This window comes from Crotalus tigris, unplaced genomic scaffold (genome assembly GCF_016545835.1).
Source record: "Crotalus tigris isolate CLP2741 ecotype Arizona unplaced genomic scaffold, ASM1654583v1 scf7180000017613.987060, whole genome shotgun sequence".
NCBI classification, from domain to species: domain Eukaryota; kingdom Metazoa; phylum Chordata; class Lepidosauria; order Squamata; family Viperidae; genus Crotalus; species Crotalus tigris.
In genome coordinates, this window is record NW_024096512.1 from 24,162 (window position 1) to 44,132 (window position 19,971).

General features: G+C 34.8%; 1 long non-coding RNA gene across 4 annotated transcripts in view; it reads left to right on the forward strand.

Annotated features, from left to right (window-relative positions):
- Window positions 1-1,743: 1,743 nt before the first annotated feature.
- The window catches only part of LOC120300227, an 81,966-nt gene continuing 63,738 nt past the window's right edge, over window positions 1,744-19,971 (forward strand). For 2 of the 4 annotated variants that reach the window (XR_005554605.1, XR_005554603.1), the window contains exon 1: window positions 1,744-1,826. This is a non-coding gene — a long non-coding RNA (uncharacterized LOC120300227). Of the gene's footprint in view, window positions 1,827-3,849; window positions 3,928-19,971 lie in introns of those variants that run through there. The other 2 variants (XR_005554607.1, XR_005554606.1) reach the window with 2 other exon arrangements.

Sequence of the window (19,971 nt, forward strand, 5' to 3'; positions counted from 1 at the left end):
GCACACAATGTTTTGACATTGCATTACAAAAGGGGAGGTAGCAGAAATCTTTAACTGTTATTAGTCCATGAATATGTTCTTCGAGAGCACAATGCCCTTTCTGATTTGCTTTTGTCTCCTCTAACTATAGGATTTGCATAGGCATACATATGCTGTTTATTCTGCTGCTGGTATGCATAAAACATTACAAATATATTCATCCTCCAAATGAACAAATTCTAAACTCCTGATATCCTTGCAGCTAGTCTTCTCCAGTTATTGAGCTCCAGACACATGTTTGAAGACAAAACATATTCAGAAAAAGTAACTTGAGCAATGGAGTGGAAAGGAAAGCTAAAGAAGGCCTTAGATGTCTCATATGCCTTTTTAATCCACTGTTGTTCCATAACTGCTGTTTCTAAAACATGTCCATGCAATCTGCATGAAATGTTATCAGATGCCAACAGATGGCAGTAGAAATAACAGGAAACAGCCCTAGAAATACAGATTTTTTTAGAGTAAAACAACAGCACGTAGGCATCATATTCTATTGTCTGCCAATAAATACTTCTTGGCGGATGCTACAATGGCTAATGAATACATATTATGTAGCATTTGAATAATGCTATGCTTGGAAAACATATTAATGATGTTCTTTAGATTACCACATCTGTATCTAAAACAAAAGTGTAGCATGCTAGTTGCCAGTTTCTGCAATCCATTAAAATAATAGTGATCAGTTTTAAGAAAGGTTTGTTCCTATCCAAAATCATGCAACAATATGCTTTTCATATTATTATATTTTTAAAAGAAAAAGATTATCACATGCAATGAGGAAGAAAGGAAGGAAGGAAGGAAGGAAGGAAGGAAGGAAGGAAGGAAGGAAGGAAGGAAGGAAGGAAGGAAGGATATACCAAGCTTGCCATTATATTCTGACATCAGATAGTATTAATATCACAGACTACTAGTAAGGAATCATGCAAAAATGCATGGTCCTAATTATGGGGGGGGAGGGATGATGCAGAATTCATATATATAAATAATTGGAAAAACATACCAGTTATTTTTTTGAACTGGAAAAAAAGGCATAACATAGTGTAAAAGACTAGACAGACCAAGGTAAAGAAAAATAATGTGAAAAAAAAAACATTCTTTGCATTTAAATTAAGGAGAAGCAACTCCCATTCCTAGCAGTATCCTGCTGACATACCACTTTTGAAGATCATTTTGTTCATAAAGGCAGCATCACACACAGCCCTTAATAAGGGATGGCATTTGCCTATGGGTTTTATTCCTGCATATTACAGTAGCATTTCTGTTGCAATTATTACAATTTTATTTTTTTTATTTATGCTCCTTCATAATATAATTAAGGTCCTTGTTTCACAAAATAAATAAAATTGAATGCACATCTAACAATACTTCTTAGATTAATGATAATTGTTGATTACCCTACAAAAAGCAAATATCATACAGGAGGCCCAAAATGATATGATTAGAAAAAGCTCTTTAAAGCAGTAATTTACATTGGACTTTTAATATTTTACAATATTCCATGTTGCTCTTTCCAAGTCATGAATATCAAGATTTGTTACCATCTCTTTCCTTCTCTCTCTGTATGTTTTTTTTCTTTTCCTGCTGTACACAGTATTTGTGGGCTATGGCAACCAATCCCCTTGGGCTTTCTTTTGCCTTAATTTGCATAAACACTGGCATCATATGAATATTCAGTGAGTGGCTTTGCATTAAGTAAGTGCCCTTAATCAGCTTTTCAGTTCAGTTTTATTGGTTGCACTACACTCAGTTATTTCATCCAGAAAATGTGAGGGCCCTACAAAGCTAAGCAGGTAAGGATTATAATTCTTTTTATGCATATAATGAAAGAGTATTATCATTTGATTATATAGGTTTTGGGGGAATGCTTAAAGATTGGTGCTTGGCTTTGGGTTTTGTTTTTCATATGCACGCTTTCGGGTTTCTGCCCTACCCCCCCTTGCCCACCCGCCTTCTTCTTACTATTATTAACCCATGGCAGTCAGGTGGGCATACGCTTCAGAATTTGCATAAACATCAACTCTCAATGAATAATTCATCAGGTTATTTTAAACACTAAGCTAAGCTTCTACTTTTGGATAGCTCTATAATACAGCAGTATGATTGGCTGTATGGTATTTTCATCACCCAACAGAATTCCTATAACATAAAAGCCACCCCACCCAAAAAAAAACCTAGATTGAATGTATCATTTAAATATGGGTATGATTGTGTCCATGTGGTGTCTATCTGTATAGAATTACATTTTTCTGTTTCTCCCTTCCATTGGGTTTTTCAGCCAGTTATTAGTATATTGTATTTTGTTGGAGAAGGAGGGACGTTTAAAATGGAAACAAGCCTTACAGTATTGATGTGACTGCTACTGGTAGATTTGTCCTAAGTCCATGATTGCAGTACCCACCATATTGGCCTTTTGAGACTCCTTCTGAACTTATGTTGCATAGTTCTCCCCCCCCCCCAAAAAAAGTGCTTTTACATTCTGCATGTATGCAGTGAGATCATATTTCAGCCATTCGGTGGGTGTCCTCATGATTGGGGTGGCGAAAAGGCAGAGTAATTATTCATAAAAATAATTGTTTTGGTACAGAGGATGTCACTAATAGAAATGGGTTAATGAATTTAGAAGGCACTGATAAATTAGAGGAAAACACCACCACTCATGTTTCGAGTACTGATTTGCATATATGCACATGTTCTTCTTTGTTGTGTAAATCAAAATTCATCAGCTGCAAAGCTGCAAGCTGATTATGTGAAAGTTTCTGATCCAAAACATAAATAAGAATAGTGTTGATGTAATTCAGATCTAAAGCATGTTGTGTGTGCATATATGTGTATAGATATGCATACTCATACATCATTTTGAATAAACCATTAGTCTTATTTTTCTGTACAACACAGCAAAATATGTAGATCTAGAAGGTTTCATCAACATAGTATTTACATTGATGTTGGTAGATAAAGTTGTTACTAATGTTAAAAGGAATTACATATGTTTCAGTAAGCTAATGTACTGGTGTAATGTAATACAGTAGATGCAGATGCGTGCAAATGCATTATTGTGTCCTTTTTTTTTTAATACCAACCTCACTCAAAAAGGTATAGACTTAATTTGCTGATAGAAAGAATTTTCCAAGATTGGAAATCACTATTTTTAAACAAATCTAAATATAAAAAAATCAATTCCCAAGAAAAACAATTGTTGAATTGATGCTATTGTTCATATATCAGTCACCTGGAACAATATTCTTTTAACTTTTCCTTAATGAAATTAAAATATGTGTTTCCAAGACATTTGACTAGAGATTTGTCATCATGATGCTATTTTAAAACTAATTACCTGTTTTATCAGTTCGTTCCTATCATTCCAAATACACAACTCATTTCAAAGAATATTAAGAAAAAAATAATTAAAATTTCAAATGTTTAAAAGAAAATAATGCAAATATCCTCTAATATTAGAGGAAAGCAGTTACACATTACGTTAAATGCTTAATTTAATTCAAATTCATTCTAAATATATTTTTCTTAATATGTAAATGTAATTCAACTTTGCAAGATTTAATGAGCCTTGTGCATTTATTTCTCATTCATTAGATGTTTACATCTTTAATAAAACACTGTCATTTTACATACATTAAATGAAAATTTTGCTCATGATCTTTTATACCCATATCTGCTTTCAGTTTAGAATAAAAATGGAAATAATCTACAAAAAAGATCAACAAATCTTGTGTATAAATATTATGCATATTCTCAAATTTATTAATCAAGATTTTTGTTTTAGATCTCTAAATCTCCATATGACCTCTTTACAATTGTAAATTATGAGGATATGTGTATAATGAAATCTAAAAGCAACACCTTCAAATTTTATCAGTATAAATCTGCAAACAGGTAACATTTTATTTATCGTATATAACCTTCTGAAAACTAACTGAGAACTAAATGTAGGTTAGGGGAAAGAATGGGCCATTATGATACTCAATCCTGCCATTTTTATGGTGAACCATGCACCTCACCCATGTATCTGGTAAGCTATTGCATATCAGATTTAGAAGGCTCACAATGAAATTCTTGTAGTTCAAAGGAAACTATATTAATTATTTTATTTGAAACATTTTAATATTTACTCTATAATAACAAAATGTTAATTCATAATCAATTTCTTATTACATAAAGTACTGTTAGCATTGCATCATAAGAACATTTCTCTATGTAACTAATGTATGAATCCTAACGTTGTCAGATGTTTTTCCCATATGGAAACCTTGTAGTCCTAAATTCATATTCCTAATTAATAACAGAGCTCATCGGATGAATTGGGCTGGACTATCCAAATAAAGCAAGGTTCTTTTTGTAGAAATCAAGATTTCTTCACAAATCACTTTGACTTCTGAGAGAAAATGCAATCAATATGATAAATAATAAAATAAGAAATACATTGTCTTGTAAAGTTGTTAAAAATTCATAAGAAAAGTATAAATGCAAATAATAATATGAAAAAAGGATAAAAGGTGGGGAAAGGGGCCGGGAAAATGATGCTATAAAATTAATTCTGACCTTATATTCAAAAGTTTTTTTTCCTTTGGTCTTTTGCTGAAAAAAAGGCTAATTCAAATGTTGACAAACAACAGTGAATATTCTTGTCTTTCTCATAAGCTATATTGGAGCACTTTCTACCATACAATTTTAATTAGGGGAGTGATTTCTCAGTTGGAGGTTTTCAATGGCTTTAAGGTTGAAATTCTATGCTACTCCTTGGTAGCATGTGCTTATTAAGGAATAAACTCAATTGAAGACATTGGAGCTTCTGAATAAACATGAATAAATCCTGAAATAGCAAACTGTTTGGCATTCACATGCAGCACTGGCAAAGATATAATGACTAATATCTTCAAAATGGGTCTCTGTATTTCTCCTTTGTCAGAACTGTCATGTTTCTTTATGAAGAAAAGAAAGCAACATATCCAGATTGTATTGTTTAATGTTTGTGGGGATAGTTAATTTATCAGTAATTAAATATTAGTCTTTCATTAAAAGATTATCAAACTCTATCAAGCACTCTATTCTAAGGTTAGAAATAGACGCCATTTAAAATGTAAGTGTGTATTTGTGTTTGTGTGTATGTGTGTAGACATATAATAGTTTGTTAAGAAAGACTAGAGATCAGCTAACTACTGAAGAAAGACCTTTTTTTTATTTTCCTAGTAACACATATATAACAGCTAATCACTACTGTGAATCTCTGCTCCAGATGGAGACAGCAAACACCATAAAGAGAAGTCAACCTGGGCTTAAGGAGGCCTCAGTTGTACAGAAAATATTGTATTAAAATATTTGTTGCCATTGTTAGAAATAAACTCTGAGAGATATCTAACGCAGGTATATTATCATAAACAGATTGAACTTAACTAATTTAGAATATTATAGATTAAAACAAACATTGGTTGTGGTTAGCCTTTGAAAACTATTTGCACGCGCACACACCCCTCACCATAAACCACTTTACTTAAAAGTTGTAGATTGTCATAGTGTATACAAAATGCACAAAAAAAATTGGGGAAAAAAATCAAATGCCTAGCATTGCTTTCTTCATCTATTTTTAATTCTATTTTTTTAAAAAGAAAAAAATGAGATTTAATAATATCTTAATCTTAAGATAATAATGTCTGATTATGACTAAGGCAGAAAGAACCTATATTTTTGCTAAAAACTAATGTTGAAAGGGGATTATTAAACTGATTTTTCTTTAAATAATAAGACTTTTGGTCCAATCCTCATCAACCAGTTGTCTTCCAGATGTAGAAGAAATTAACATATATACAAACAAAAATATCAGCTATACCATCTGTGGAAACTAACATATCTGAAGGGCAGTAGTGTTAAAAAGAGGTGTTAATTAAAAAAAATCATTGGATTGGTTCCAGATTTAGATAATTTCCACATTAGTCTTGGAGAGACATCCAAGTTCAAAATAACAGTAATATGAACCAGCTTTATATCATTTGAATAATAGCTAGATAAAGATATATAAGACACTAATGTGGAAATCATTTGCAATACTTGCTTTTGTTGCATTCTGTAATAAAACAATAAGATATTCATGTAATTCTATTCGCAAAGATAATTATTTCATTTTTTTCGTACAAGTTTGTCCATAGCCTTTATTGTCTTCCTTCTTTGCTGAGTATGACAATTTATTTGCTGTTCATGAAAAAGAAAGGATTAGAAGAAAGATTCCACTAGTTGTCGTCTGTTGCACACGTGGCCTGGTAATAGCATATTGAAATCCATATCATTTCCAAAAATCAAAAGTTGTTCACTTAGATTTATTCAGGTTTTCCAAAGCAGCTTTTGAATCTGAAAAAACATTGCAGCTTCCATTATTGCATTAATTTTTTTACTAATAAGTCAACACTTTAAAGGAGAGACACCTTTTTTTCAAATTCAGAAGCCTGAAAAGAGATAGGCTGTGTAAACAATAGCAGATAGGTACTGCATTCATCAAAGATCTAGGCACTTTTTTCAAACCACTGATTAAGTATCCTTGGCCCTGTTTTTCACGTTGTAGGTTGGTGCTCACATTCATTGCATACAAATACATTTATATACTTTCACCACTGAGAAGATTACTCTGACAGGGGAGATTTTTCTTAAATGCAGGTTCTTGCGACATTGGTTATACATAGATAGCATAACACAAATACATACGCACATGTTTTAAAAACATTCATGGATCTGCTTGAAGACATTAAGACACTTCTGGAGCTGAATTCCTCACACTGAAGAGGTTAGACCTGATGGACTACGTTGCTCCTCTGAGATACCTAAAGGTGCCTGGAGTGAGGACTTAACAGCCTTTTCTTTTTATCGTTGTTAATCTGATTATGATGAGCTACGTTAGATTTATTCTCAAGAGAACAAGGACATTGTTTTCAAAATATTTCTAGTGACCCCAAATAAGTGATACAAATAAGCAGCAAGTACAATAGTGCCAGGTAACATATAAAATTTGGGTGAGGTTTCCTCGCTTTTCCTCCCCTCCCCCCCTCCCAGCACACACACACTTAGGAAAAAAAGATTATTGGCATGTAGCAAGCATTTTCAAACCATTAACACCATTTTATTCTTTCATAATGCATTTGTAGTCATTTAATTTTCTGTTTAAAAAAAAACCCTCTATTTTCTTCTGACAGGATCAAAAATCTGAGTACCTTTGAAGACATTTTTCTGCAAACTGCTGATAATCAGGACTGAAAATGAAAATGCTGACAGATTATTAACAATGGAGAAATAGCAATGATGGGATGGGGAGGGGACATCTTACCATAATGAATGAATTGTTAGCATATCCAGAGTTATATAGCAGATCAGACTAGTATAATTTCAGTTTTTCTAAATACCAACAGTTCAAATTATTATTAGAGCTTTTCTTCTCAACAAGTAGAATAGGTCTTATTAAACAATATTTCATTTTAGTATGGGTATAATTCTGGAAAAAAAAAAGAAATGCAGAACTAGACCACCTAACAGACAAGCTTGCTATCTACCCAGGAAAAACAGAAATGCACTGTAAACTTCAACATGCCACATATTTATTTCCTTCTATTGTATATTTCAAAGGTTTACAAATAATGATATATAACTGGGAAAATGTACAAACACAAAACTAGTATTTTCTTGAAACATTTAATTTTAAAAATGCTACATTTTCCATGAGCCATTTCTACATCATTTGTTCACCTCATTTCTGGAAATATCTCTTTTTCCATTTTACAAATGACTATTTAAGGTTTGCATATAAATGCTCTTCTATGGGTGTACTTGAACTCTGACACTACATTTCTCATCTTTTACCTGCCTCTCTGAACAGTTCATCTACTCAGATAGCCTAATATCTAGAACAGGGGTGTCAAACTCAATTTCATTGAGGGCCGCATCAACATTGTGGTTGTCCTTAGAGTGGTGGGTAGGTGTGGCCTACTGGGTGGGCGTGGCTGGACTGGGTGTGGCCTACTGGGTGGGCATGGCCAGCTCTACATCGTTTACGTCAAGGTGCCTGTGGGAGTCTGGGCTGGAGTGGGACAGATCTGAGGGTCTTTGGGAGAAGGGGGTGGGACCAGGGCAAATGCCAAGACATGGTCTACTGGAAGAGCCTGCTGAAACCCCTGGCCCAGAGCCCATCAAGCCGGATATATGAAGTAGGCGAGGGCCATTTGCTGGCCACTTCCAGGCAATGGTGCATTTCTTCATTCCTCACAAAGGGTGGCACCTCCCCAGCGCGCGCCCAGGAGGTGGGGCCAACGCGGCAAGGGCTGGTCCCTTGCTGTTTCTAGACAGCCTTATGGAGCCAAGAATAAATGCATTTCAGCATAGATGGCCACCACAAAATTGTACATTGGCTCCTGGGTGGCCTGGGCTGGGGCCAAGGTAGCAGGGGCCATTCCCTCACTGTTTCCAGAATGGCTTCGCGGCCCACATGAAACTATGTCGCAGGCCGCATCCGGCCCCCGGGCCTTGTGTTTGACGTGTCTGGTCTAGAATATTGTTTTTGTAAGCATTGATTTATTGAACAGTTGCAGGATACTCCCAAAGCCCCAAATAGGCTTTTTTAATTATTTGACCATATCATGCATGTATTTGTTGACTTATACTAAAAACAAACATATCTTTAGTGAAAACTATGTCTAATTGGTTGTTGCATATGTTGAGGTATGAAGCTTTAATAATTTGGATGGATTATTTTCACAAATTCTGAAAGTTCTCAGGCTAAAGAAGTTAAGATGAAAGGCAAAATTATGAGGGGTAGGTAACATTTTCTTCTTTACACCAGTAAGAAAGACAACTTAGAATCATAGGGAAAAGTAGAAGGTTGAAAACAAGGAACTTCCAAATTTACCTGTAGAACTATCTTAACAAAATTTTAAAAAACTACTAAACTTTTGTTATTTTTGCAGATCACATTGTATCAGTGCTGGCATTTTTACTTTTGCATAAAGCATGATCAGATTAATAGCATTAAAATGCATCAATTTAGGTAGGATGCTAGCTGTTTAAGCATCAGATTGCAATATATTTAATGTAGTGAATCTCAGTTATTAAGATCACTTTCACTGATGTATTATGAGTATGATACTAATTAGCGTAGGCCAACATAGTAGCGTGTTTAGGTCACCCTTCGCCAAGTAAACTTCAAAGAGATCTATTCTACCTCTGTACCATCATCACACTTTAATCTTCAGAAATCTGTACATCACAGTTCAGATATAGCCATAGTATAAAAATATTGGCTAACTCTTTGAAAATAGTTCCTATTTTAACAATGGGACACATATTTTACACTCTCTTTGAAAATAGTTCCTATTTTAACAATGGGACACATATTTTACATGTAGAAGATCCCAATTTCAACCTACAGATAGTAGGTAATGTAAAAAAAAAAACCTTACTAAAAAGTGGAAAGTCAATGCTAATATGGGTACATAACAATGGTCTAAATACCCTTTCCTAATAGACTATTCTGCTTCCTATAATATCTCTCTAGTTAATTAGGTTAAAACTGTAGAGTGACAGAGTTCATTTTCAAAGATGAGGCTTTTCTTATACAATTGGCCTATTCATTCACAGACTCTTACATAGGGTCCAGACATAAGTCATTTCCACACTTATTACATAAGCTATCCAGTGTTCATGCTGTCTTGAGTCTAAGCTGTCTTAAGAAAATCCTATCAGGACCGAGATACTTTGCTAAGATGTTCTAGGCTACCATGTTCTCCCATGGACAGTTGCCTGCTACGTCCCTCCCAACATGCTAGTTCAGGAAAGCAATGGCCAATCCCATTTTTTGATATAGGTGGATCTTACTGGGCATATATACCCTTATATGTATGTATACAGGAAGAATAATAGATACAACAAAGACATATGAACACATATATACACATACACTAAATTAAATACACATATGTATACAATATATGAGACACAAGTAGCTTTAAAAAACTTTTTCAATCTGCATTCTGACATTTCAATTTCCACATCTACTTTTAACAGTGCTGCTAAAATAGCACAATGATTAAGATATTTTCTTAGCATAGAGAAAGTTGCTTCTTCAAAAATTTAAAAAGCGAATTTTTAATTACTTTTTTGTAGAATTTTTTTTAAAAAAATAGCAGAGAGGGGAAATTAAATCTAGGGTTTTATTGTTCTGTTTCTGAAGTTACCTGAAGTAAAAAAATAAGGCCATAGGGGAACTGGTAAATGTATTGTGCTAAGTAGTGCTCTTAACTATCATATATTTCATCAACACTACTGAAAGAAAGTATAAAAACATTACAGTGCATGATACGTATTGGTTTAGCTGATGGGGTAGTCTTTCTTCTTCAAAACAGCCAGTGAATTACTGACCTTACTTTGCAGCACAAACGGACAGGAGCAATTGAGCCAACAAAGAATGTATTTTGGAATTAGAGCAGAAAAATATGCTGTTTTGAAGGTAACTAGGGGATTGATTTCTGTCCTGCAGAAATGGTTCCTGATGGGTCAACTAGCTATGGCAAGTATTATTGGCTTGCATTGTAACTGGGAACCATTTTCAACACTTTCGTATTTTTTCTTAAGGATTGAATTATGGCTTTGGATCACTGTCCCTAGAAGATGTCCACATTAATAAATCTGATGGTTTATCTAATCTTTCTTCTTCTCTCCCTGATTATATTGTCTACTGTTTAGCCAAGTATTTATTGGGTTTCCTTGTTATATTGAATAAATTACTGTACTGTTTTAAAGTTGGTGAAATAAAAAAGAACCTAATTTGGTGAATATTCATGTTTATTAGAAATAAGCTGCACAGTAAAACATAGAATCAAGAAATAACATTGCCTTCTATGGCTTATATTCTCTCACTAGAAGTAAATGAAAATGTTCACCTATTTTTATTAGCCATGCAGATTTTCATAATTAGCACAGTAACACAAGGATTCTATCAGACTATTGTCACATAATCTTTATGTAATTATTTCTCATATTAGACACCATAGACGTCCACATTACATTCAATATGAATATGATTTCTGACATCTAAAGTGTAATATATTTTCTAGGAGCATATCTATTCAGAAATATGTATTTAAAATAATGTATTGATATTGTCTGTAGTTGTATCATTTTTTATTACAATATGCATTTTATAATATCAGTTATAAACTCTAAAACCTGTTTAAAGTATTCCTGACTGACCTAAGAAAACCTGTTTGTGCTTCCCTGTGCTTTAAAAAGAAATGTATTCAATTAATGCACACAAATGTAATCCCATATATGACCTACGCCTAAATTTCTTTATAATATGAAAAATGAGTAAATTACAATTAGTAACATTTACAACAGCCTTTTCTCAAAACTAGTGTCTTCCTAAAAAAATTGGGAATGTATTGCCTGAACAGATCAGGGCCATAGGAGTCTCATGTTGGAAGAGAGTGGTTTAAGACTTTCATACCTTCATGCTTTCCAAAACAAAGCAAAAATATATCTATGGTAATGTTTAAGGTCAGGGGTTGTGGGTAGAGCATTCAATAATAAAAACCTATACTGAAATATATTTGATTGATTTAAATGAGTATTAATTGCAACTAGTTCTACACTTGAGTTTGATTGTATTAGGTTTGGTTTTAGTAAAAATGCAGCCTACTCTAAAGCAAGATCACAATACAATACAATATAATACAATTTTATGCATCATGCTAATGGTACATACACATAGTACATATGCTTGCATTACCATCAGACTGTTATATAATAATAATAGTAATAGTAGTAGTAGTAGTAGTAGTAGTAGTAGTAGTAATAATAATAATAATAATAATAATAATAATAATAATAATAATAAAACGTTGGAAGGTACCTTGGAAGTCATCTAGTCCAATCCTCTACTCAGGCAGGAAACCTTATACCATTTCAGACAAATGGCTGTCCAGTCTTTTGTTAAAAACTTCCAATGTTGGAGTATTCACATTCATATATGCCTCTCTCTCTCTCTCTCTCTCTCTCTCTCTCTCTCTCTCTCTCTCTCTCTCTCTCTCTCTCTCCATGTTTGTGTTTGTGTGTATGCTAGATGTCAACAAATATACTTTCTAGAAACAATAGCATTGAGGAAGACAAAGCAAAAGTTGATGGTTAAAAAATTATTTTGCTAGTTGTTATTATATTATTGTATTTATTTGCTTCTCTTTTTGTTCTTTTGACTTTTTGCTGGTCATTGACCTAATAAATATTATTGAATATTTAATTGCTGAAGTGGTAAAAAACCTAACTAAAATAAAATTATAATTATTGAAATGATTATTGAATGTTATCTCAAAAATTTGCTCCAGAAAAAAATATCTTTGGGATGACCCATAACATTTTTTCTTCTTCTTGGCATTCTAGAGAATATAGGCAACTCGACTAAACTCTTGGCAAAATGAACTCTTTACTATATCATGTCACTATATCTTTCTTCAAGTTTCAGGTTTCAGTTTTGCAATCTTTGGGAATGTATATATTTTATTTTTTTTCTTTATTCCTTGGGATGTTGCAAAAGCCTTTGGCTGGTGGAATCATGAACCATGTGGTAGTATTGGGATAAAATATGTTAATAAAAGTTTATGCTTTACGTTTCTACATCTTTTTGAAGGACAATATGCCATGCCAGAGAACTTAACTGCAGCACTGTGTGCAGATAAACTGTCTTTCTCTTTTACATGCACCCCTATTGAAATAGATTGCCATCCTTGAACACTGGCAGATTTGAAATAGAATGGCATATTTCTCAAGTGAGTTATCTTAGAATCACTAGAAATGTAGATGTTGTGCGTGTGGGGGGGGGGAGCATATTGGGAAATTGACAGCTTTGTGGATGAACTGAAAGCAGGATGATATATTAAAAGAGATGGAGAAGAAATGAAGCACAGAAATGCAGAAAAGTTAGAGATTAAGGTATTGTCAGCATAGTCTTGACAGTAGGTGAGCAAAGAAACTAGAATATTTCATATACAGATGCTATTATTGTGGAAATGTAAACATTCATCTATAAGTGTCTCATCAGTTTTGACTAAATATAAGACCTGAAGTCAGTGAGATGTGGTATTAAATAAATACAAATTAATTAATTAGGCCGTAATCTGAAGAAAATATGATGTCATCTATAGCTACTGCTATACTTGTAATACCTAATAGTGATATTCTTTCCTTGTTGAGATTTTGGCTTGGGAGTCTTTCAACATTTAAAGCAGAGCTGAAGAACCTGGTACCACTGATTAAATAGTTGGCATCATTTTTTATTTTATTTTTTTATTTCACAATTGGGAAAATTACTAAACCCATTACTATTTAACTTATTAAAAATTTAATAAGTATGTATACAGATTTTAATCTACTTTCTTTTGTATTGGCCCCACCTATTATATTTTGCTGTGAGATCTTCAGCCCAAAGGGGAAAAGATGGATGCATGAGGGAAAGTGAAAAAAGAACTTGATGCAAAAGTCAAATGCCCTGTGTTTATCTGGGTTTAAATTTATGCTTTAATTCATTCTGTCCAAAAAGGATGATTGAACTACAAGAGGAGAAGTATACATTTTGTTTAAGCCATATTCTGCTTTAGATGCTAATTACTTACTGTCTGTTATAATGTAGAATCCTACCTCTGGCAGGAACCAAGTAACATTGGTTGCCTGAAGGTATCAGAAGAACACCTTTCATAATCCATCTAGCCAACTGAGTAATGACAAGGAATATATTCTGGCTCACCCCTGCTGCTAATCAGCTTCCTGCTTAATGCATTTGGTCTAAACTCCCTGATATCATTTTATTCACCGACATAAGAGCAAATGGTAAAAGCTTATAAAATTATTTCCACTTCTTTGAATTATTCTTCAATGACCTCACATGAGCCAAGCGTAACAAATGGGAAATTCCACAGGACTAAATGGATTTCCTTTCTTTTTCTCTTATTTCTTCCCTTCTTTTCTTATCACTAGGAAAGAAAAAAGGAAGTTTTAATCAGAGTACAACAGCTCTTATTCATGTTTTTACCTTCATCAGCAACACCCTCTTTTTCTTGACAATAAGCTTCTTTCATTATGAATAAAATCAGAATCTTCATTAGTTTTTTTCCCCAAGAGTTCCTACCATGATGCTGAAGCTCTGGGTTCTTTAGACCTACCCTTACAAGACTTTTGTTAAAATACACCCTATCTTAAGACAAGCTGGTGACAGTGAACCTTATGCAATTCATCTGCCAATGTTTTAATACATCAAGGGGTTATACTTTTGATTCATTCATTTCAAAGATTCATAAATTATCTAAATGAGGGGATTAAAAGGGAATTCATCAAATTTGCAGAGGATACCAAGCTGGGAGAAATAGACAACCCTTTAGAACAGGGGTGTCAAACTGCCAGCCCACAGGCCGGACATGTCATGCAGAAGCCGCATCCACCCCATTGCCAGCAATGGCAAAACCGTCCCGATACGTTTGACATGTCTGCTTTAGAAGATAGGCTCAAGATCCAGAAGGAAATTGACAGTTTTGAACACTGGGCCTTAACTAACAAAATGCAATATAGTGGTGAGAAAAGTAAAATCTTACACTTAGGCAAGAAAAACAAAATGTGCAGGTATAGAGGTGACAGTTGATTCAACAGCAGTGAATATGAGAAGGATGTAAGTGTTCTAGTAGACAAGCACTTAAGTATGACCGGCAATGTGCTGCAGTGGCCAAAAAAGGCAATGCAGTCCGAGGCTGCATCAACAGAGGGATAGCATGAAGATCACATGAAGTGTTAAAACTACTTTATACTGCACTGGTAAGACCACACTTGGAATACTGCATCCAGTCTTCATCACAATATAAAAAAGATGTTGAGACTCTAGAAAGAGTGCAGAGAAGAGCAACCAACCGGTACTGGAAGCTAAAGTGTATGATGGACTGCCGTAGGAACTGGGTATGTCTAGTCAAACAACTACAAGAATTAAGAGTGACATGATAGCCGTCTTCCAATATTTGAGAGGCCATCACAGAGAAGATGTCAACCTATTCTTCAAAACACCTGATAGAGCAGGGCTCTTCAACCTTTTCACCCATTGTACCACTTTTAGGATATAGCAATATCCGAGTACCACCAGTCACCTAGCAAGGTGTCAAAAACTTGATGACTAAAAAAAAAAAAAAAGGAAAAAAGTGATGAAGTACAGGTAGTCCTTGACTTACAACAGTTCGCTTAGTGACTGTTTGAAGTTACAATGGCACTGGAAAAAGTGTCCCCCAAGCCTACCTGCCCGCCCGGCGGCGCTCTTCCTTCTGTCTGAGGTTTTCATTGTTGTGAGCATTTCTTTTGAGGATTGGCAGTGGGAGTGGAGCGGGGGGTGTTTGGTTTTTATTCCCCCCATCTGCTGGGTGGTTGCAGCAGGTTTTGGTCACTTCAGATATGAATCAGTTGCCAAGCATCTGAATGTAAATCACAAGACCCTGGAGATGCTGCAACATTCCACCTGATTGGCGCTTCTTCTGGGCTCAGCAGAAGCGCCAGGATCAGTGCCAAGCTCCATTTGGATCCTGGCACTGATCCTGGCACTTCCACTGAGCCCTGACAGCCCTCCAGCCATCTCTTGCTCAGGCTTGTGTGGTGCTGCCACCGGTTCATCTCATTCCCCTCCCCTGCTACCATTTTTCTAAGATGGTCGCATACCACCTGGCAGGTGCCAATGTACCACAGGTGGTACCTATACCACTGGTTGAAAAGCCTTGTGATAGAGAACAAGAAGTAACAAATGGAAGCTTATCAAAGAGAGATCCAAGCTAGAGATCCAAGCTAGAAATTTTTTATCAGTGAGAACAATTAATCATTGGAATGGTTTGCCTCCAGAAGTTGTGGAGGCAAGACTTTAAGAAGAGATTGACAGCTATTTGTCCAGAAAGGTAGAGGCCTGAGCAGGGGGTTGGATTAGAAGACCTCCAAGGTCCTTTCCAACTCTGTTATTCTATAAGATAGATTTCTGTCACTTAGAATCCTTCCTGTACATGGTACACCTGACATTCATTTTTTTCTTACATGACCATTCTTTATCCTATGGAGGATAATAAAATGTAAATAAAGTTCAAGGCCAAGCATCTGTTTTTCTTCTCTTTACCCTTTCTTTTCTTTTTCCTTCCTTCCTTCCTTCCTTCCTTCCTTCCTTCCTTCCTTCCTTCCTTCCTTCCTTCCTTCCTTCCTTCCTTCCTTCTACCCACCCATTCATCCATCTCTTAAGGTTTCACCCCATATCCTAGGTATGGAAACCTAAAACTTTGAAGTATTGAGATAGACGATTTCATCCTTCCTCTCAGGATGTTTTTCTCTCGGTGTCTTCTGGATCCTATGACTTTTCAGATTGCAAGTAGAGAGGTTTGCTGTTATGCCAAATCAGTTGAAGCTTGGTATTTGATTGACATGATCAGCTGTCTCAGGGTATGGATTAAATGGTTTGTGAAGGATTATCTCCCTGTTTCCTGAGCACATGGGTCTCTTTGTTCATTGAGGAACTGCAGGCTCTAACTAGATTACTGGTGCCAGAAATCTAAATCTATTTGACTGGATAGAACTTAGAGTTGGTTGGAGAGCCAATGCTGAGGGAATAAGGAAACCTCTGCATCTGTAAGAAATTGCCCAATTCTAAAAGATTTGGGACTTGAAGTTATCTTTTGAGGGCTGTGGTCTCCTAGAAAACTGGGAGTTCTTTGTGAACTTTTTCATGGATAAAGTTTCTGATATCCACTGACAAACTAACAATACCATCAGTAGAAATATCAGGAAAAAGGCTTGTGCATCTGCTTGCCCAGTTTTATTGTATTAGTTTTCTTCTATGTACCTTCAGCAAAGGGACATGGATTGCCATTGCTAGTTGGGCTCAGTTTTGTTGGAATTCTATTCTTATCTTGTAGAAAGGTCCCAGATGCTAGTCTTTAAGAAGTACTCCCTGAAAATCTTCAGTCAGATAATTATTAACATCAACATGAAGCCACTGAAAGCAATAACCAAGGCTAAGGCAATGGAGTAACAGCTACATGCTGAGTATCATCTATATGATTGGCTCTACTTTTCATTTCCACTTTCAACAGATGTGTCAGGCTCTTGGGCTCTGCCTGTGTTTGATTTAGTCAAATAGGCTAAAGACAAGATTAAGGTTTTAAGAAGTCTTGAAGTAGCATATTTTCCTGGGAGAAACTGACCTAATGCTCATTGCTCTGGTTACCACCCAGTTAGACTACTGTCTAACAATAGTCTAATAGTCAATAGTAGCGACATTAAGGGAAACTTGAAAATTACAACAGATCCAGAATGTGACAGCCAAGCTTCTATTGGTGTTCCTCTGTGAAGCAACTGGCAACCGACACCTGCTTGGAAGCACTGCATTAGTTTGTCTTATGGTTCAGGATTAACTTCAAAGTGCATGTTTTGACAATTAAATCCCTAAATAGCTTCACCCTTGCTTATATGAACGAATTTTCTTCTGTATGTTACACCATAGAGCAACACTGTTAATGATCAACACTGAAAGATTTATTGTGAATACGACTGAGAGGGTGCCTAGCTGAAATTAACTGCAAGAGCTTTTTTCTTGATCCAAGCTATAAGGAAATTCTCATCCAGCCCTAGTTTATTTTAATAAGACACTAAAGACATTTCTCATCATAGTACTTTGTTTAAAATTTTATTTTGATATTATGTTTAAAGTTAAATATTTTAATGTTTTAATTTTATTGAAAATATTTTTATTTATATTTCAACTCTCTTGGGCTAGCTTACCAAATGTTCATGGTTATAAATAAGACATTGAAGCAGGTAGAAAATTAATGATAGACAAAAAAGATAGGAGTGAACATTATAAAATCCCTACTTTCAATTGGTGGCCATTTTCCTCCAGAAACTTACAGAAGCTTCTCAGCATCACTTAGCCATCATTGAAGTGTTATTTGGCACTACAATGGTAATTATTATAAAATGCTATTGGTTACCTGTGGGAAATGGCCATATCATCTGCAATTCAAGGTGCTGATCATTCTTAGTTTTAAAGCATTATTACTGTTGGAGCTAAAGTTCTTCTTGTTTGCCTATATGTATTTGCTTGATCTTTATGTTTGATTGAAAACAGCCTCTTGTACCTGCTTTTGTGGCAATGCATAGAAGGGTTCTCTCTATATATTTTATGTGGAATCCCTTATCATAGATGGTTAAATTTCATGCCTAAGCATTACTGATATCAGAAGACATACTATTTTTAATAGTCTTTAGAGGTTACTGTTGCTTATATGATAATATAGTTGCGGGAGTTGTACATTTCAATCTGGCTATTCTATCTTAATATCTTATTATGTTATTATATCTTAAGTGATCAAAGGATTTTCTGTTGAATGTGTTGATTTGAAGGAGAATTAAAATTTTATAAATAAAATCTATAATTTTTTTTAAATTAATCATGAAATAAGTAAGCTATTTACTTTGTGAGGGAGTAAAGTTGGGATTGCTGTCTGCCTGTTTGAAAAGCAGCTGCAGTCCTGCAGACAAGTTTTCTTTCCAATGTCCTAATGTTTTCTTGGACCTGCTGATGTCCGAAGGCAGCCTCTCCCCCCCCCTTTTGAGGTTACAAAAGTAAATATGAAGATAGAGTGGGAAAAGGTGTGTGTGATAGATGGAGGAAATCAGGAAATCCGGAAAAGGAGATAATGTTTGGAGACTAGCAATTATTGCAAGCAGGCAAATGCATTTTCATTCAACTGCCAGGACCACAGTCTATGGTGGCAGCATCTCCTGGTGGGAGTCCTGCCTGGAGCTTGAAGATTTACCTGGAATTCAGTAGCAACTAGAAAAGGAGTAACCACAGAGAAACAGCAACTCACCCCAACTAATGCATGAACATTTGAAAAAAGGCAAAGGTTATATGCTACTTCAAAGACTTTGAAACTTTTGCTTGAACAGAATATTAACAGACCGAGTACAAAGAATGGAGCATTAAAAACATAGTTTACCTTGCAAAATCATGGAACACAATAGCCTCTTGTTGGGGAAGGTGTGTGTTGCAATAAAACATTTTTTATAGATTTGCTATGAGGTGGTGTATCCAATCCTGGGAGAGAAAATAACCCTTATAGATATATTTTTTCCTTGGTCAGATTATATACTGAGTATAGTACTCAGAAATACGGAAGAATAAGTTCATATTTGTTCACCTGTACAATTATTCATTGAATTATCTCTTATATGACTGGCCTCTGTGCTATCCTCAAATACTATTGAAGAATCATTAATATACAATTACTTGAAATTATATGGCATGTATGAGCATGCATACACATTTATCATACCTATTGGTCATCTCTTATCTGTTCTATATGAATTTGAAGGTGTCATTATGTAATTTGATAATTGAACATCTCAATTGTTGCCAATCTGCACACAAAAAATATCCCAATGTGTGCCAAGAGTTCTGAACAAATGTATCTTTTTGGAACAGACTTTTAAATCATGGAAATTTACAGGTTTTATAATGATTGTCAAAATGTACTCTTCCTTCAGTTACCTTTGCATTGTCTGGGTTATACTAAACTAAAAATACAGACCAAATTATTCAGTCCTACTGTTTTGGAAAATAAATGCTTGAATTCTTCTAGGTATAGCATGGCAATGTAAATTACAAAATAAAGATACTATCTTTAGTATGATGCTGCTTAAGTAATAGAAAGTTTGTTCCATGTCAAAAGAAACTAAATTTTCATTTAGAAAGAGTACAGACAAGAGCAACAAAGATGATTAGGGGATTGGAGGCTAAAACATATAAGGAACGGTTGCCAGAATTGGGTATGCCTAGTTTAATGAAGAGAAGGACGAGGGGTGATATGATAGCAGTGTTCCAATATCTCAGGGGTT